General features: G+C 48.2%; 1 protein-coding gene across 1 annotated transcript in view; it reads left to right on the forward strand.

The window, feature by feature from the left end:
* The window catches only part of LOC101713399 (SRY-box transcription factor 1), a 100,766-nt gene that overhangs the window by 34,766 nt on the left and 45,031 nt on the right, over window positions 1-20,969 (forward strand).

The following is a 20,969-nucleotide window of genomic DNA, read 5'->3' on the forward strand; positions in this document are numbered from 1 at the left end:
TCAGTGGGCAGAGACCCTCAGAGGTCAGTGGCCACGTCAGAGAGCCCGGCAGGGCTGAGGGGCTGCAGGGAGGCCAAGCCAGCACAGCTAGGGGCCAGCCTGGGGGGTCGGAGTCGGGGGCCAGGGACCAGGGGTCGCCTGCCAGGGCACAACAGCTGGGCAGCACCGGGCTCCCAGACCACTTCTCCCAGGCTCATGCGGGCCTGGAACCTCGGCACTGAGGCCTCGCTTGCCCCTGAGCAGTGGCACACTGCGGAAGCCACGAGGACTAACGAGTTCCGCTCCCAGAGAAGCACACGAGAAAGAGATGCTTGCAGGTGAACAAGAAGCCCCTCACTGGCCTTGAAGAGAGCAGTTTGGGGGAATACGTGAGTGGAAATGTGAGGCACTGGGCTGCTCGGGGCTTCAGTAAAGGTGGCTCTGGACCCGCACGGCATGGTTGGCACAGGTCGCTGGGGCTGGACTGGGACCTCGCCTCGCCTGCGAAGTTGTCCCAACATGTCCCTGTGCACCAGGACCCACAGCCCATACCCACAGCTTCCCCTCCACCACAGCAGGTCCCCGAAGACCCGGACAAGCCTCTGGAATGGGAGCTGAAGATGCCTGTACCAGGGGCCCTGCACGGTGTCCGGGGCATCTGCCACCATGGCAGCCGCAGAAGGCAAAGGGTGGAGCAGGCCTTTCCCTCCAGGTGTGGCTGGGACCTGCTGAGCCACGCGGGAGGCCACAGCTCCCCCAGGTCCTCCTGGGCAGGTCCTGGTGATGACAACACCAGTGCCCCCAGCGGGTGGGGCAAGGCCAGGCAGAGCAGGCAGGCACAGGATGAGGGTGCAGAGGGCTCCTCGGGGCGCACACTAAGTCATGGCCTCCTGTTGCCTAACTGCAGCAGCCGGCAGCCAGCTGGAGGTGCACTTTCCTGAGATTCTCATCGTTCAGTGCTGGAATCTTCCCAGAGTTCTCAAGATCCAAGCCCTCCCCACCACACACACACACACACACACACACACACACACACACACACCCTCCCTTCTGGGAGAAATATTTTATCTTATCATGCAGGGTAGATTTCTATGCCTGTCAGCAAAGGCCTCTTTCTGGAGGAGACAACGTGATTGACATATTTTCACACCCACGGAGTTTCAAACGCAGGCAAAGTCCAAGGGATGCCCCAAGGCCGAGCCACATAGCTGAAATCAATGCAGGCCTCTTGCTGCTGGCTGTTTTTGCTGTTCCCCGGGGAAGTGGCCAGCATCCCTACCTCACGCTGGATTACTGGCAACCTAGGAAAGTCCCTCCCCTTGAGGGATGCCGCTCCTCCTCTTCTCATTGGCCTGGATGGAGAGCGCAGGAAATCGATCAGGGAGGCAGTAACCCTCCTAATGAGCTAGGGGACAGCAGCTGAACCCTAACCCCAGGGCCTCAGATCTGCGGACGGCAGCGGTGGGCAGGGACTGGGCTGCTTGTCCCCTCCATCCTAGGTGCTGCTCCTGCAGGCCACCTCCGGGCAAGGTTTATGGAGCCCAGGCGGCAGGAGACAGAGGCCGTTCAATCCACCCAGAGCCCCGCCAGGGGACAAAGCACCAGGTGGAGAGCTGCCTGACTTTTCTGATTCTGCAGCTTCTCAAAGCAAGTGCCTGAGACCCTAGCAAGTCTGACAGGCGGCACTGAACATGTGCGGGCCCTGGAATAAATCGATGACCAGCCTTTCACTGTGACAGACCAGTCCCGCGACATGAGACTCGGGTCTGCAGGGCGTGCCATAGTCCTGTCCTGGGCGTGAGGGCTTCCCGGCTTCCCGGCCTGGTGAGCTTGCTGTGATGCCTCTTTCAGTCGCATGAGGGACAGGGCAAGTCGGGCACTCGGGCAGAGACCCTGGGCCTTGTCCTTTTCCTCATCGCTGGAACACAAAACCGGGACCCACAGCCTACAGGTAGAGAGGGTTAATTTGGCTCATGATTCTGTCCATGGTCAGCCGGCTCCAAGGCAGGACGGCAGGGGCCTGGCGGAGCAGAGTGGCTCAGGGCCTGGGGGGGTGGGCAGGAAGCAGAGAGAGAAGGGAGGAGACGGAGGGGGAGGAGCCTTCCAGGTCACACCCCAGGGACCACCTAGACCAGGCTCTGCCTCCTCACAGCTGTCAGCTGAAAGCTCACATGGACTAATGCCCCGAGGAGCCTCCCACAGATGCCACCTGGGGACATGGAGACGGAAACCACAACATCCCCTGTCCCTGCTGCCCCAGCCTGGACCCCTGGGGTGACACACAGGAGGGAAGCGCTTGCTGGGTGAAGACGGCACAGGGCACACTGGTGGGCACCTGCTGTGGCCTGCAGGCTGTGTGAGGGGCTCCGTGCACCCCTCTCCAACGCTGCAAGTCCATGCTCTGCTCCTAAGTGGTATCTGGGGACACGGGCTCGAGTGTCATTGAGGCTTTCAGTGCTGTGATGACAGAGCAGGGTGGCCAGCTCTGCAAGTCCCACTCCTGTCCTTGCTGTCCCGGGCCCCTCTGAGAGTGAGCAACAGCTCCACAGAGAATCTTCTGTTCTCAAAGCCCCTCAGTGCCTACTCCCCGCTGTGCATCCTGGCCTACTTGGGCCTTGGGGGCCCAGCCCCAGCCCTGCGGGTTCTCGTGGCCCTGAACCCACTGTTCCCTCTGCTCTTCCTCCCTCCCTCCTGGTGAGCTTTCTAGTGCCCTGGACAGACGTTGCTGCTCTGCATCCCAGCTGCACGAGCCTCTTGCACAACCTCGGCGCCTACGCTACTTCCTGTGGGTGCCATGGAACCACCTGCTGTGAGCTGGGATGGAGGCGCATGCCTGTGGCTTGTGGACACAGTGTGCTGGACATGGGCTCGTGCCCCTCCATCTGGTGTTTGATGCCCTTGTCCCCAGCAGCACCTGGCCAGCCTGGACCCTTGGGATCTATTTACACTCACTTCCTACTCTCAGCACTGGGCAGCTGAGTTCTTACTGGCAGACACTCCTCACCTCCACACAGCTGTACCCCTGTAAGCCTCTGGACCTGAGGTCAGTGCAGACAGCCTTCTGTGTGGACGTGTGCTGGCATGAGGTCAGGGGTCTCCACAAGCAGGGTGGCCGGGTGGTCCAGATGCAGAGTGGGACACACAGACCAGCGGCCTTTGCCCTTGCAGATGGCAGCCAGCGCCAAGCTGGGGGTCCTGCCCAGAACCTCATGGAGAAGACTACAGGGTGGCCTGGCCTAGACAGGTCCGGGGTGTGGTGAAGAGGGGGAGACAGAAGAGCAGTGTGGGAGGCTGCAGTGTGGAGCAGCTCCAGGCAGCCCAGAACCCTCTGTGAGACCTGGATTAGCTGCCCGCACTGCAGCTCCAGTCATGCAACAAGCCACAGGCACAGACCACAGGGACACGGGTGGAGGCTGAGGGGAAGGGGCAGCTACAGACGTCAGGCTGGAGAACCAGAGGACCGGCCTACAAGCACCAGGAGTAACAGCCTCAGCTCTGTCTCCTTCACCAGCCACGGCCCCTCTTCCCCTGGGTCCCACTGAAGTGTCATCTTCTCCCTGGAGCCTTTGGAAATGTGCCTCCGTCCTCCACATGGCTCTGGCCCACTTGATGCTCCTGTGAGTGTCCTTCCATCTGGGTACACATCTACTCAATTCTCTTGTTAGTTCTCAAGCTCCTCAAGGACCATGCTTTTGTTTCTCGCTGAGATGGTCCCAGAAACTTGCCTGCAGCCCTCCTGCCTCAGTTTCAGCAGATCCGGGCCCTGCCCAGCAGGCGGTGTCCTCAGCATGATGCACCATTAGAGGGATCTGTCTCACAGTCGGCCCCACTCAGTTGCTGTCCTTAGAGATGGGTTTGCACTTACTTCCACGTCCCTGGAGCTCAGCAGGTGTCTGCAAGTCCTAAGTTGGGTGTTGGTGTTCAGGAGAAGAGCAAGTGAATGACCACCCACAGCTGCTCCACCTCCCCAGGAAGTGGCAGCTGCACCGAGAACACTTTAGCACAGAGACAGAAGCCGCTGCCGGGTCGGTCTGTGCTGAATGACTGAGGTCGCTGGCAGAGCTGGAGACTCGGTGGCAGGTGACACCTTCAGCCTCGAACCCAAAGAGCCTGCGTCCCAATCACAGAGACGGATGGGTGGGGTCAGGGAGCTGCCCCGCCCTGTGCCACCAGCACCGTGGTGCTGCAAACTCTGCTCGGGGCTGTGAGGACAGAAGGCGCAGGAGTGCAGTCGGGGAGGCCCTGGCAGCGCTGGGCAGCAGGATGTGTGGCAAGAGCATACCCAGATGGCACTGGCCTCACCCCTGCCTGGAAGTCTCCAAGGGGCCTGGAGCCAGGGGCAGTAGCTGGGGTCAGGGGTCAGGAGGAAGTGGACTCCATGGCGGATTGGGGTGGGAGCCCCTCCCACTGTGCCCCACCCCAAAACGACGCAGCTCGGAGTGGAGTTGAGTTCATCAGGGAGAGAACCTGAGCGCGACCCAACCTTAGGAGCTCATACACCGCCCTGCAGCCTCCATAACGAGCCTGACACATTTGCTTTTGACCCCAAGGCTTTGGACAGATAAGGATGAAAGAAGAAATCATTTCCACCTCCCGATCCTGGTAAATGTCACCATTGCTCAGCAGGCCAGATTTCTCCTGCCTCCAGCCCATACCTCAGGCCTCCACGGGCCCTGGAACCCCTCCCTCTCCATCACTTCAGAACCCAGCTGTCCTTGGCCTCAGCTGTGCCCACCCTCTCAGACACAACACTGAGGCCCTACGCTGCCCCTCTGCTGACCCCCCGCCTTCCTCCAGTGGACTCCCCACAACACAGCCCAGAGCTCCCTACCTACGCTGCACCACTGCCACCTCGCTTCCTACAGAGCCTCCCCTGAGCCGTCAGCTCCAAACAAAGGGCCAAGCCACGGGGCAGCTTGGAGGGTCTTCTCAGAGGGAACCGCCTCAATGTGGCATCGGCATCAGACTGAGACCCAGGGTGCTGCGTGCAGAAGTCCCCCCTCCAGGGTCACACTGCAGGTGCCCTGCTGCCTGTGGTTTGTTCTGCCCAACATGATACCAAGAGATCCCCTCACGCTGAGGCACAGGGCGGTGGTGTGAACGCTCAGCACCCAGCATCGACATTATCAAACCATAAGATGTTATGAAAAGCTTCGCCCAGAATAATGAGATTCTGCCTCTGAAGGGCGAGGTTGTAGCCACTACTGCTCCCTGTCCACAATTAGTTCAGTCCTCATTATTCCAACTTCGGCTCAAGGACAAATGTGCCACACCTAGGGGATAACCTTTTGCCAACACAGCAATGGGCAGGGAGATTGAGGCCTGGCCTCTCGGGGTCCCCCCATGAGCCCTAGTTTTAGACTTAGATCCCTCACCTGTAGTTGACCTCCCAGAGCTCACTGGGCTTGTTTATCCAAGGCTCCCCTGAAGGAAACTTCAGGTCCTGCACCTCAGTGACTGTGATGTGCCACTGACACTGGCCTGGTGCAAGGTTGGTCCCATTAAGTAGAAGAGGGGACAGGTGGCCTCCAGTGCCCACACCACGTGTGCTACCTGCCCTGCGCCCTGCAGCAGGTGCAGCAATCTGCACACCCGTCTCACTTGGCAGATCACTGAGAAGCAGCTTATCTCCCCACTGGGCAGCAATGAACAAGCGCCGACATTAACACACAGAGGGAAGGCTCAGTCTCCAGCAAGCAAGGCACACACAGGCATGCACGTGGATGCACTTGGCATGTTTTCTCTTGACTAAAACATGGCTGTTCCTGGGAAGGGGCTTCATCTTTTGCTATGCTACCTCTGACTTTGTGAGGAGGACCAAGTCCCTGTCATGTCAAGACTGGTGCTAGTGCTGATTCTCCCAGAGACAGGGAGCCTGGCCTGGGCATGTGCTGCAGCCCTCCTCTCATCCAAAGCCCCCTGGGACCTGGAACTGGTAAGACAGCAGGAAGCCGGTCCTTGAGGTTGATGCCAGGGCAGGAAAGTGGCTTCTGCTGGAAAAGCAATGGAATTGAACCTAAGTCTGGGTCGGTTCTGTTCCTTGTGAAATTAGCACTTTTTCATTTCTAGAGAAGTCATTGAGCCATTAGAATCTGTCTGCACAATAAGACAATCTCCAGCTCAGCAAGGCATTCTTCAAGTGAGTATCGAATGACTTCCTGATTGGTCACACCTGGGGCAGGGAAAGGGGAGTAGAGGAAGCCCCCTTCCCGCCTCTGAGGTGGCCAGTTGTGTCCCCAAACAAGCCCTCCTGGTCTCCCACCTCAGTGCCCGTGGATGTGACCTTGCTTGGAAGCTGCGGCTTTGCCAATGGATTTGGTCAAGATGAGGGTACAGTGGTGCAATCTGGGTCCCAATCCAGTAGGACTGGAGCCCTCTTAGGAGGAGGAAAGTGACCCAGAAGGAACGAGAGACATTCCAGGAGCTCACAGGTAACACAACTATGAGCCAAGAGACAACAAGAGCCAGCTGCCACCACCAGTAGCAGAAGGGACCAGGAAGGGTGCTGTCCAGTGCCCCGGCAGGCAGACCCTGCTGTGGTCCTGACCTCAGGCCTCCTGGCAGTGAGAGAGTAAGGTTCTGTTGTTTAAAGCCACCAAGGTGAGGTACTTTGTCATGGTAGCCACAGAAAGCTGCTGCACTGTCCTGCTTCAGCCCCCCAGAAGGGAGGACAGGAAGTGGTAGGTGGGTGCTGGCACAAAGATGGTGGCCATATGTCCTGTTCTTACAATTATGTAAAATCAGACACAGCAAAGAGGTTAAAAGGGAACAGAACTACGTTTAATTTTTCCCTTTCCTTCTCTGATTTTTAAAATGTTATTATATCACAAATTTTTTTAAAGTTGATTGGAAAAGCATGCAAAATTCCTACATGTCTTAGTTATTTTCTCATCACTGAGACACAATACCCAATACTGACACCTCTAAGGAGGAGATGTTTATTTTGGCTCAAAGTCTGTAGAGGTTTCAGTCCATGGTTAGCTGGATCCAAGGCAGGGCAGCATGGCAGAGGGGCATTGAAGAGGAGAAACAGTCCATGGCATGGTGGACAGGAAGCAGTGAGAGATCAAGGGAGGAGGAGGAGAGAGAGACCTTTCAGGCCACGCCCCAGTGACCACCTCCTCCACTAGGCTCCACTTTCCAACATAACACTTATGTGATCACTGATGAGTATCACACACTCATGATCCAGTCACCTCCCAAAGCCCAGCCCATGAGCGTGTGAGGCTTTGGGGAACATCTAGATAGAGTACACTAGGCCAAGAGCATTTTTGGACTTATTTAACCATATTATCTCCTCGGCACTCTAATAATGCCCATTTCCACCAACACTGTGGTGAAGGCCAGGTCTGCAGGTGCTCCCAGAATTGGAGACCTTATTGGTCATGAAGACTGAGAGTGACATCCCCTGAGAGCCTGTGCCCACCCCTGCCAGCCCTTCCTGGAAGCCCGGTTCCATGGCAGCAGGCATCATCCTTTCAGTCCTCTGGAAGATGAATCTACTTCCCACTCTCAGCTGTTTCACTAGGCTGTGCCCCTTTGTGAATTTCCTTTTCTTTACTCCACTGGGAATGGGTTTGGTGTCTTGAATCTATGCTGGGTGTCATTAGGAATTCTGGAAGTTGTCAGCCTTTACTTTTTTGATGATTTTGTCTTCTCTTTCTCTCTTCTGGCTTTCAGACTCTCGTTGAGCACATGTTAAATGTTTGCAGGGTGTGATCCATGGCTCTTGCCTTTACTCCTCTGTTTGTCTTTTGTCGCTCTGGGATGAATTTTGGACATACTTGCAATCTCCTGTTCACTAATTCTCTCTTTAGTTGTATCTAATCTGGTCTTAAGCCTGTCCAATAAATTTTTAATTGTTATTATATTTTTTCTTGGGAATTTAACAAATTTTTCCCCAATACTGGAGATTGAACCCAGGGCTTTCACACTGAGCTACATCCCCAACCTTTTGGATGGTTGATTGATTGAAGCAGGAGCTTGCTGAGTCCCTAAATTGGCCCTGGGTTTGAGCAAAAAGACAGAGCTTTATTGAAGGCTTAGCAACAAGGAGCAGGTGGCAGGCTCCTATCCATCTCCCTGATGGGGCAGTGAGGAAACTTATCAGAAGCGGGAGGGAGAGCTGCATGGATACTGGGTGGTGAGAAGGGAAAGTTCTAGGCCTCTTCTGAGCAGGTGTAAATCGTCATCATGCCTCCTCATGGGTTGCATATCCTTTTTGGAGAGTCCTGTTCTGTACAGGGGATCCTGAGCTTTGATGTCAAAAGGTCACTGGGTGGATGGGGCAGGCAGGACTCCTAGTCTGATTGACCGGAGTGGCCAGTCTTTAGCTGGTTTCTGGCAGGTTCTGGAGAGATCCCCTCCAGAGAAACCTCTAAGAGCCTCTTTGCCTGGTTGATTTATAGCTGGTTTCTCTCCAGTTTCACATTGATGCTTTAAAATATTGATTTATTTATTTTACATGTGCCCAGCTTCTTGGGAAATCCACTATGGGAGAATTCTTACAGATTACCTTGTCTGCCATTCTTGGAAGTGGCTATTCCCTGGGTAAGAAACTCAAGTGTAGATAAAGCTGTACTCACAAAGATTTTAATTTAGAAAAAATCTCCCAAAGTCCTTTAAAAATTTTCCAAGCAACAGAGCTTCACACATATGGACCTAGTTAATGCTCACCACAACTATTCCACAGGTTATACTGTTACTTTCTGCAATGAAGAAATGGTGCCCCAGAGACATGGAATAACCTCACAAGGACACAGCGGTCAAGGGCAGAGTACAACGTCCGACACCCACAGCTTAAAAGAAGAGAGGTTCACTCTGAGTCACAGTTTCAGATGTCTCGGTCCAGGCCTGGCGGCCAGCTCCTAGGGAAATCTGGCATGGTGGAGGGACAGAGCAGAGGAGGGCGCCTCACACCACGGCAGCCAGCAGATGGGAGGGAAGAGAGGAGCTGGGAGGGAGCAGCACTCTTCCAGGCCGTGCCCCAGTTCCCCTGTCTCTTCCCAACGTGAACCTAGCAGTGGATGAATCCGCGCAGTCCGTTGCCTCTGAACAGGGAGTTTGCGGAGATACTCTGAATCTAAACCGCGACAACTATGATTTGAACCAGGGTCTAGCTAACCTCAAATCACATCCTTTTACTCTCTGCATCAGAGACAGGATTGAAGGCTGATATTTTAATCTTTTTTTTGTACAAGCAGAAAAGAGTTCTTCCAGAGATATGTGGCAACTATGAACAGCCAAGAAACCCATAGATAAAATATGCTTTCCCTCTATATTCTGGGCAAATTACTTCAGCCTGAAAATTTAACAGCTTGTAAATAATTGCTTAAGAAATCCAGAGAGAAGAGAAGTGAAATTCATTTCGAGGCTGATGGTCCCAAGTCTGTAGCTGCAATCCCCAATTTTCTGCTCCCCAACCATAACAACATTTCATGGATATTTATTTCATTTCAATTTTCTTTTACTCTCTGTCAGCTTCTGAATGATGGAGGAGTTGTAACCCAAATGTCCATTTATTTTAGGAAGAATATAGAAATGAAAATGAGTTTACATTTTTTTAAATCAGAGAAACTAGTTTGTATTTTAGCAAGAACAAACATAAGAAGTAACTACACATTCAATAGTTAAGTATTTCCATGCTAAACTAAGATTTAAAGGAGTCCGACCCCACAGTCAGCCATGAATGATCTTCCACAGTGGGCTTGGGAGATCATAATGCTTTTCTATCCTTATTTGAAAACATAAAACATTTGATCTATTTTGTGTAAAACACTCAGTTCAAAGACATATTCTAGAAAAGTGTCAAAAACAATAATTAAAAATCCTCATCTGCTTCTGTTTGGGGACTTGTCCCACAAGCCTACCGCAGAGCTGCATCCTATACTGCCTGCCCCAGAGCTGTTCCAGTCGGCATGGATGGAGGATGAGGCAAATCTGCAAACCTCCCATGAGCAGCGCACCCTGGGCCCTGTCAAATGCAGCCACAGCAGGCTGGAGAGAGACACCCCATCTCTAGCGAGCGTCAGGAGGCACGTGTGTTGCTGGCTGAGTATTTCACCTTCAGGATCAAGGTTCAGGATGCCCCTGAATAACACAGAGAGGATACTGGGAAAATCCAGTGGTTGCACCAATAATGAGGCATGTTCTGTCATATTCCAGTTATTTTAAAAGTGTAAGTAAAGCTGTACACATGAGCTAGATAAGACTTTTAGTTCAGCATTGCTTTTTAAATATTACTCCTTATCCCTGTAAATGACTATCCAGCTGGCACACAGAGCACAGTTTTTCAGATTTTGTATTGATATATGCAGAGCCGCAGCTTTTGAGCTCCTATAGGTGGCTGAAAGAAGGTGGAGAAAGCAGCCCCAAGGAGAAGTCTTTGGTGTGCCACATCAGCACACTGAGCCTGAGAGAGCTGTGGGTACGTGTGTGTGCATGAGTGTGCGTGTACCTCCAACCCCATGCAGATAGTAAAACCAAAAAATGTGCGTTCATTTTCAGTCCAAAGAAAAAATAGAAAAATAACAGAGGAAATAGGAGGGGGAATAGCTTCAGCATGGCCCCAAGAAGCAGCCAGTCCTCCAGCCCACCTACATCAGTCCCGGGAAGCAGCTGGGTGGCCCTACCCCAAGCGGCTCGGGCAGCGAGAACTCACACAGGCACTGACAGGGGCCGCATCCAGGCCCACAGTACCACCTGGCCCCAGGCGGCCTGCAGATACTGAGGCACATCCCACCCTCACTGCCAGGACCACCACACTGCACCACACTGGACCGCCCAGGTCCAGCAGAGTGGCTCACCCTGTGCACCCTACGGAAACTTCTGACCACCGAGACCTCATATGCTATGCCCAGAGCCACCTGCCAACCCCACCCCGTAGAAGAGCTGTCAGAGCAACCCCACAACACCCGCAGCCTCAGACACTGGGGCCTCCGCAGAGACCACCAGTGTTGATTGTGGCTGAAGAAGCCACAGGGAGACTACACCCTGCCCGCCCTGGAAGCAGTCAGTGGAGCCAACCCAAAGGACATCCTAGGAGCAACTGAACAGCTACACTTATGCTCCAACAAATGGGAACCCTAGGAGAAGTGCACGGACTCATATGTGACTCAAAACTGAACTGTGATGGCCTGGCAGGTCCGTCCGATCGCACCAGTAACAGTGAGGAGGACTGGGGCAGCAGCACACATTCCCAGCAAAGAAGAAACATATGGCTTCACTGCTGTATTTTACCAAGCCCGTGAGGAAGAACTTGTACTGATTTCCCTCAAAATATCCCAAAGACTTAAAAAAGAAGAAACTCTTCTGAACCCATCCTACAAGGCAAACATTACCCTAATACCAAAACCAGACAAGGACACAACGGAAAAAGAAACCTATAGCCAAGTGCAGAGGTGCGATTCTACATGCCCATCTAGTGCTTGGGAGGCTGAGGGAGGAGCAATCCTTGAGCCCAAGAGTTTGAGTAAAGACAAGACAGGAAGGAAAGATGGAGAAATAGAAGGAAAGGAAGGAAGGAAAGGGAGGAAGGGAAGGAGGGAGAGAAGGGGAAAAGAATTCACAGACCAATATCCTAATTGAACATAGGTGCAAACATTTTCAACAAAGTACAGTACTAGTGAACTGAATCCAACAGCAATCTAGTAAAAATTTTTATCCATCATTATCAAATGGAATGTATCCCAAGAATGCAAAGATGTTCAGTATGTATTAATCAGTAAATATAAAATATTGCATCAGTAGAATGAAGGAAAGCACCACATCATGCTTAGAATAGATGCAGAAAAACCTTTCAGTGAAATTCAACATCCCTTCATGAAAAAAGAACCCCAACAAATGATAGATGGAATTTACTCCAACACAATAAAAGCTGTATATGATAATCCCATAGCCAACATGCACAATAGGGACAAGCCAAAAGCATTCCTCTTAAATCTAGAATGAGACAAGGATGTCCACTTTAATTACTCTTATTCTACAAAGTGCTGGAATCTTAACCAAGGAAATTAGGTAAAAGAAAGAAATAATAGAGATCAAAGTTGGAAAGAAGAAAGTCATATTATTCATTTGCAGACAACAAACATGATTTTCATGTAGAAAAAATCCACCAAAAATCTGTTAAGAGCGGATGAATTAATTCAGTAAAATTGCAGAATCCAAAATAACATACATACAAAAATCAGTAGTAGTTTTATACATCAATAATGAACTTGAAGAAACAATCAAGAAAACAATCTCACTTATGATAGCTACAAAATAATTATTATTAATAATAATTCCTAATAGTAAATATAATCAAGAGACTGAATGATTACTACACTAAAAACTATAAATCAATAATAAACTGAAAGAGACACACCCAAAAAAGTGAAAAGGATCCCATGTTCATGTATTGGAAGAATTATTATTGTTAAAATGTGCATATTGCTGAAAATAATTTACAGATTTCATGCAATCCCTACTGAAGATTAATGGCACTTTTCACAGAAATAGAATAGCAACCCTAAAACCCACATGGAACTTTGAAACACACCAGATAACCAGAGCAATCTTGAGTTGGAGGCATCGCAACCAGCACCTTCACTGAAGGCAGAAGAGAGAACCCAGAGTAGAGTGGACCCCTGACTTACAAACTCCATTCATTCCTGAGGCCTGATGGTAACTCAAGTTGGTCAGTGAAGGCTCAGGCTCTTCTACATAGCCTTCAGAGTCTCTCTGCTGTACACAGACCAATCCCAGTGTCCTTAAGGAGACATTGGCCCAGGATTTCTCAGTCAACGCCACACAGGAAAAGACACTGTAATGTTCCTCCCAGAACTCTATAAGGTTCAATCTGTATCTGAGACCATTTGGAAGCACAAGTGGCTGCAGGCATTCAGGTCATAACTCAAGACTTTGGTCATAAGTTAAAACTAAAATTCCAGTCATAACCCAAGTTGTTCATATGTCAGGCCAGTAGTAACTCAGGGGTCCACTGTAAACCCACATATCCACAACCAACTGGTTTTTGAAAAAGGACTGGAAAGGGCTGGGGATTTAGCTTAGTGGTTCCACCGCTTGCCTCGCAAGCACAAGGACCTGAGTTCAATCCCCGGTACCAAAAAAAAAAAGAAAAAGAAAAAGGACTGGAAAGAAAAAAATCAATAAATGCAGCTGGGAAAACTGGATGTCCACATGCAAAGAACTCAAACTTGAGCCCTCTCACGCACCACATACAAAAACCTACTCAAAGTGGATTGCTGTTGGATTCAGTTCACTAGTACTGTACTTTCTTGAAAATGTTTGCACCTACATGCAAGACCAGAAACTATGCCCCTACTGGCAGGACGTACAGGGGAAACATGTGAAGACATGGGTGTAGGCAATGACTATTTGGTTGCAACAGAAACACAGGCAATAATAGACGGAGGTCACATCAAACTAAGACAAACCGGGACGCTTCCACAGAGCGACAGGTTAGGGACACAGCCTAAGAGTCAGAGAAAATATTTGCAGCCATGATTTTGACAAGGGCTTAATAGCCTCAATATATAAGGAAGTCACAGAACTCAACTCAACATCTAAAAACTATTAGTCCAATTTAAAAATAGGCAGATGATCTTAAGAGGAGTATTACTCAGCTATAAAAGAATGGAATCCAGTCGTTTGAGGCAACATGGACAGAATGAGAGGATACTGTGAAGTGAAAAGAGCCAGGCACAGAAAGGTAAATACTGCATGCCCTGAGTCACATATGGAAGGTGACATTTTTGATTTCATGGGAGGAGAGAGCAGAATAGTGGTCACTAATACCTGGGCACAGAGGGGATAAAGGAGGCCAGACAACGGGTACCAAGATGCAGTCGATTGGAGGAGTAAGGCCCAGAGCTCATACCACTGCTCAGGGACTCTAATGCACAGCCATTTAGTACATATTTTTTTCCATTAAGTTTATTGGTGCATTTTAGGTATACAATACAGTTACATTCGTCATTGGGATCTTGTACCTTTACATGATGCATCTTGGTTCTTATTTTATTCCCATTCCCCTGCCCTCCCTTTACCCCTCCACCCTTCCCTATTTGCAAAGACTTTGTTTCCATTTTTTTCCTTTTCTCATATTTTTTCTTTTCCCTTCTTTCCTTTCCCCTACCCTGCCCACTTCCCCTGCTCCTTTAGACCTTTACTTCCTATTACACAATGTCAATTATACATTTTTAAAACTACAATATCAAGATCTAGGAGACATTACCACAGATTTCACAGAATTTAAAAGGATATAGAAAGCATATTACAAAAATCTGTTTTGAAATAAATTTGACAACTTGTGAGAAATACCTTGGAAAACAAATTAATGAAATTAACTCTGGAGGAAATATAAAATTTGAATAGTACCTATTGAAGAAAGTATATTCCTAGCTTGAAAACCTACCTATATGACAACAACAGTCTCATATACATTTTAACTGATAAATTATATCAAACATTTAAAGCAGGAAAAAAAAGGAACACTTCTCCCTTCATTTTAGGAAATCAACATTGTGCTAATCCTAAAACTGGATAAAGATAATAGAAGAAAAAATTATGAACATAGACAGAAATTTAACAAAACAAACTATTAGGAGTCAGATCTGGCAGTATATAGAAAGTGGTTTTGTTATAGGGATGGCAGTGTTGGTTCAGCATTGGAAGATCCACCCCCAAAAGTCATCATTTTAACAGACGAAAGGAAAAAGCCATATGATCCTGTCACTAGTTGGAGAAAAAGTGTTGGACTAAATTCTACAGCTGTTCGTGGTAAAAGCTATCAGGAGACTAGAAGTAGAACAGAAACTTCTCAACAGATTAAAGACATGTAATCCATACTTCGAGCAAAATATTATATGAATGGAGAAGATACAATGCTTTCTCCCTAAGGCGGGGAACAAGGGCAGATATGCCTACTCTTCATCTGTCCATTAAACTTTGAAACATAGGCCCAAACCAAAATAGTCTGGCAATAAAATGACACAATTAGGATAGGATTGGCAAGGTAGAAGCAAAATCTTTATATGTAGATGAAATGATCATCTACAGAGAAAATACTAAGAAATCTCTAGGAGCCCCTAGAACTTGTATTTGAATTTAGCAGGATTAGAAAACACAAGGTATATATAAAAATTCAGGTCTATGTATACTTGCTATAAATGAAGAATTGGATATTGAAATTTAAAAGTTATGTAGGACTACAAAGGACCTAGAAAAGTAAAAAGAAAAAGAAAAAAAAAGCAGTGTTGGAAGACATTTAGTACCTAATTTTAAGACTTCCTCTAAAGCTACAGTAATCAAGGCAGTGTTGGTGTAAGGAAAGACATATAGATCGTTGGAATAAAACAGAGAATCTAGAAATAGAACCACACATATATGGTCCACTGAGTTTTGAAAGATTATTTAACGTTAACATTTTATAGAATATAAACTCAATTCAAGAGTCAAGGAAAAGATAATGTTTTCAGCCAATAGCACTAGAACACCTGGTATCCATATATAAAAAATTAACCTCAACTCTTTATTTCCAGACATAAAAATATCTTGAAAGGATCTATGAACCTAAACATGAGAGACTAAAACTATAAACCTTTAAGAAGAAATTATAAGGGAAAATGTTTATGAATTTAGGGTAGGCAAGAACTTCCTAGGATAAAAAAACATGTATAAAAGAAAAAAATTGATAAGTGAGATTCCATCAAAATTTAGAACTTTAAATGACATCGTTAAAATGAAAAGTAGTCCTTAAACAGACCATATTTACAATGCATATAACCTATGACCAGAATATATAAAGAACTCTTACAGCTCATTAATAGACAACCCAATTAAAAAGTAGACACAAGAAGATGATAAATAGCCAGTACAGCACAAGAAAGGTGTGCAACACTAGAATCAGAAAAATACTAATCAGTACAATAACAAGATTGTATTAAACACTCATTAGGGAGATGAAGTTAAAAGTTTTAAAAGCCTTGTCATGACTTTTCCTTTTTGTTGAATTCTCTCCCTTTGCGTTTAATTTGTCAAGCCCAATGGATTCATTCTGCTGGGCTTCCTGGGGTTGTGATCCTCATTGCATTTTCCTAGGATATTGTCTAAAATTTTTTGGAGCATTGGGTTGGTATTCATGAAGTTCCTAAGGTTCTCCTTATCATGAAAGTATCTTATTTCTCCATCAATTTTGAAAGATAGTTTGGCAGGGTACATCAATCTGGGTTGGGGGCTGTTTTCCTGTAGGGCTTGAAATATGTCACTTCAAGCTCTTCTTGCCTTGAGGGTTTGCATTGAGAAGTCTGCTGTAATTCTGATGGGCTTTCCTTTGTATGTGATTTGTTTCTTTTCTCTCACTGCTTGTAGAACTTTGTTCTTCTGTTGGGTTTGTGGAATCCTAACTATTATATGCCTTTGTGTAGATTTTTTTTTTATCACGGCAAGTTGGAGTCCTATATGCCTCACTTATCTGTATATCAAGCTCATTTCCCCAGCTTGGGAAGTTTTCTGCTGTCACTTCTGTGAACAGTTTTTTTTTTTATGTCATCTGCAGTCTCTCCTGTTTCTTCATTGACTCCAATCAGTTTTATGTTATTCTTCTTTGCATCGACTAGCAGCTGCTGGATTTTTTCTCATGGTCCATTACAATTTTAAAGCAATTTTTCTTTTCCTGGTTACTAATTGCGATCTTATCTTCTATATCTGAAATTCTATCCTCACATTGGTTCATTCTGCTGCATAGATTTTCAATGGAGTTTTTCATCTCCTGGAAATCTGTTTGCATCTATTTTATGGATTCCATGTGTTTCCTTTGTTGGGATTCCATCATTTTCCTCAGCTCCTCTATTTTTTTACCTGTGTCCTCTCTAGATTTATTAATCATGTCTTGCACTATGGGCACAATCTTTGTTGTTATCTGAGAAATTACTTCTTTCTTTTTTTTTTTTTTTTTGGTACCGGGGATCAAACTCGGGTCCTTGCCCTTGCACAGCAGGCAGCGAAACCACTGAGCTAAATCCCCGGCCTGAGAAATTATTTCTGATTTCATTTTTTCCAGATCCTCTTTTGTTGCCAGTTCAGGGAGACCAAGTGGTTGAGTATCAGATTGTTCCATCTTGTTTCCCTTTGGGGTTGCTGTAGGTGATCTGGAAGTCTGTTTTTGAGGCTTGTTTACGTGTCTTCTCATTTCCATGGTGGGGGGGGGCGCTCCTGGCGCCCGTGAGGCTCACCTCCTCTGCCCTAGGAGTGGTGGAATGGTGGCTGGGGAGCCTCCTCCTGGGCACTGGGATTGGTTCACCTCCTCTGCCCTAGGAGTGGTGGAATGGTGGCAGGGGAGCCTCCTCCTTGGTGCTGAGATTGCCTCACCTCCTCTGCCCTAGGAGAGGTGGAATGTTGGCCTATTTAGTACATGTTTTACACAGTACTAGAAGGGAAGTGTTCAAAGTTTCCTTACAGAAAGAAATAATACATGTTTAAGGAGACAGAAATGCTAAATACCTTGATTTGATCCCTACACATTGTGTATATTATCAAATATCACACTACATTCCACACATATGTGCAGTTATTTTACAATAAAATAATTTTGAATGAAAACAGTCCTCAGAGACAATACAGTATTAATTTTAATGAATATATTTGTCTTTTTTCCAAGTACTAAATGCAGTGACACAGCACGCTTGCTTCTATTCCAGCCTGCAATTCACTTAAAGTGGAGGACTCATAACCAAAAGAGCAAATTATCCACTGCCATGATGGAAATGATGTTCAATGTTGGATGTTTGGTATCCAGTGAGGTGGGGAGGAGAGAAGAGAGAGGGAGGGAAGGAGGGTGGGAGGAAGAGGAGAGGTGGGGAAGACAGAAGGAGACACCAAAGTCTCGTAGCGGGTGTTTGGTTGTTGCCTTTTTTGACTCAGAAGGGATGAATCTTCATTTATCATATGTAAAGATCTGAAGAAGACAGGTACCTATACAGCTCTATGTCTTCCCATGAATTCATATGAAGAGAGATTATTTTAAACACTGTTAGACAGCATATATGAGATAATACTTGATTTATGTTGCAAGCCCATCTCCGCTTGTTAAAATGGGTGGGGTCCTCCCTGACCCCTCCCTCCCTGGCTTCATGCTGCAGAGGACTCTGGGAGCACTGGGGGCAAGAAGACACAGGCCAAGAGCACAGGGAGGGGCCGCGCCTTGCACTTCTAAGAAACACAGTAATTCTTCGACATAACTGGGCTCTGACAAGGAAGGTGATAGGCATTTTGTAATAGGGAAATTTGGTAAGACTGAGTGAAAACTCAGTGTTGGCAAAAGATTATGAAAATGTGCTGGCTTCTAATGCTTCTGTTCACCTAGGGTGAAACTATCATTCCCAGTGTTCTGTGATTCTGTTCTCTGTTCCTTTTTTGCTTTTTTTAAAATTTTTGCTGTGTTTTTAAATAAACTCTGCTCTTGTTAGGATTAGTGAGGCCAAGGACCTCCACGGTTTCCATTAGCACCCCCACACTAATTTAATGATAAAGATTTTCTTTTTAAACCAGTAGCTATCTCTCAGGCAGACTCTGGGCAGAAAGAGCACTCAGGCTTACTCCTGGCTGCTGCTCCACCTCTCCTCTGTGAATGCCGGTTCCTCGTGGAGTCCCTGCCTGGTAGCAGGCAGCCTTCAGCCTTTCTGGAGCGGCGCGAGGTTGTGGGCTGAGAGCGCTGCTTGCCAGCACCTGGACCTGACCTGTCTTCTTCAGCCTCCCTGAAGGCCACTTTGTTTCCTTCCGCCACAGCGGGCCCCCTCATTTTCAGGCCCCCTTTATTTCATGAGGGTCTAACTAATACCTTTGTACATGTATTTTCCCCTCTGGCTAATTTCAAGATTTCCCCTTTATCTTTGTTTTACGGAATTTTACACAACTACCTAGATATTACCATCTTTATATTTTATATGCCCTTGCTTAGACTTCGATTAGATTTTTGGATCTGTAAGTTGTTTTTCATCAAATTAGTCAAGTATCTGGCTATTATTTTCTAAAAAAAAGAACAAACTTATGTCCCAATATCACTTGATTCTCCTTACAGGCCACCTATTACACATGTACTTGGGCATCGAATATTACTCACAGGTGCCTGCAGCTCTACCCATTTGTCTTCTTCAGGTTGGATTTCTTTTGAGGTTCTCAAGTCACCCCCCCTTGCTTTGGCTGCCTGCTGTGGAGCCTGTTTAGTGGCTTCTCACTGCAGCTGCACCAGGACTTCCGAAAGTTCCATTTCATTTCCATTTCTTTGCTCAGATTCCCAGTCTGTTCACTCATTAAGACTAGGGTTTCCTCCAATTTTTTGAACATGTCATAAAAGATGCTTTAAAATTGTTGCCCCAGTGAACATCGGGCCATCTCCTGGTGGGCTTCCGTGGACAGCTCTTTCTCTTGCCTGTGGGTCTCTTCTCCGTGTCTCTCAATACGGCTAGTGACTTCCCTTCAACTTGACTCTGGGCTTTTCAGTGTGCTGTGGTGACTCCGGGCTCTGTGAGCTTCATCCATTCAGCACTGGCTACTGTGAAAGCAGAGAGCTCCATTAGGCGGCCAGTAGCAATGTGGCCAGTGCAGCCAAGAAGCCACTCCAACCTGGCCAGACTGGGCATCCATCTCCCTGGTGTCCATGCATGTCGAGGCAGGGCTGGTGTTAGGTCTCAGAGGGACAGGGACAGAGCAGTTATCCACTAACACGCAATCCCGCCCCCAAGGCAGTCTTTCCAGGGCCTCATTGGGATGCCAGCACTAACGTGCTATCTCGACCTGCATGCTGGCAGGGTTGGGCTCTGCACGCAAAGCCCCTGCTTGGCTGGGCCTTGCCTGCCAGCTGCTCTCCGATCAGCCCAGCTTGTCCTGCCTTGGGCATGGACAGCCCTGTCCTCAGCCAGACTCATGAGGGACCTGCAAAGACTCCAGAGCCCTCTGGTTGAAGGGCCTTCTCCTCTCCTCCACCCAAGCTGCACACTCAGCTGCCTCAGGAACCCGGCACTCTGGGTTTGGCTAATTCTGAGGGACCCCTGCGTTCTCCCTAGGCTCCAGCCCCTGAGCACTGCAGCCAGGAGTTGTCCCCAGGCCAAATCCAGAGCACAGGGCTCACTGTGATGCAAACATGGCTGATGATGCCCGTGGCTGGAGCAGTTGCCTGGTGTAATTTGTCAGCTGTCCCATGGCCTGTAACCAGAGGCCACTCCAGCTTCTCGAGCATGGAAACTCCCTGTCACTGCTCACACTGACACAGGCCTCGAGCCTCGGCCTTGTGAACCTTATGGTCTATGGAGAAAACAGATTCTAAAGAAACAGCCAACCCAGAAACAACTCGGAGTTAAAACAGCGACATATGCTATGTGTTAAACGCAGAGAGCAGGGAGAAGATAGCAGGGAGCCCCAGTTTGGGCTGAAGAAGGAACCTCCTACCCTGGAGACTGGAGACAGCAGCAGACAGAATGCAGGTGGGCAGCGGCAGGAGTGGAAAGACCCCGGCAACCTGAAGAGAAGAGCCCGACAGGAGCCTGGAGTGGGCAGGGAAGGGTCCAGGCCAGAGGCAGCCTCCAGGGAGCATGAGCAGCTAGCGTTCTTATTTTACGTGGCTGGGACCAACCCCATGGAGAAACTAGAATCAGGGTGGACTAAGCTCCAGAGGGTACTGACACTAAAGCAACATCAGTGTTAAGGAGTCGTCAGGGGGAAAAGGATGGGCCCCAGGAAAGTATTTTTAGTTGCAAGGTACTACTTTTATATTATTACTAAAAATATTTCCAGAATCTTCATGCTGATTAAGAAATGTGGGTTGGACTACCCGTGTGGCTCAGTGGTCAAGCCCTGCCCAGCACTCATGCAGCCCTGAGTCTGATCCCCAGCACGGCATAAAGAAACTGTGCACAAACTCAGGTTTTAGGTCAGCCCTTCATGTGGTCACCAGTGGCTTATTTCCAGCTACTCAAAATAGGCAATTTTTGCCT

The sequence above is a fragment of the Heterocephalus glaber genome, unplaced genomic scaffold (assembly GCF_053883595.1).
Source record: "Heterocephalus glaber isolate CG9 unplaced genomic scaffold, H.glaber_assembly_v1.0 deba00001579, whole genome shotgun sequence".
NCBI lineage: Eukaryota > Metazoa > Chordata > Mammalia > Rodentia > Bathyergidae > Heterocephalus > Heterocephalus glaber.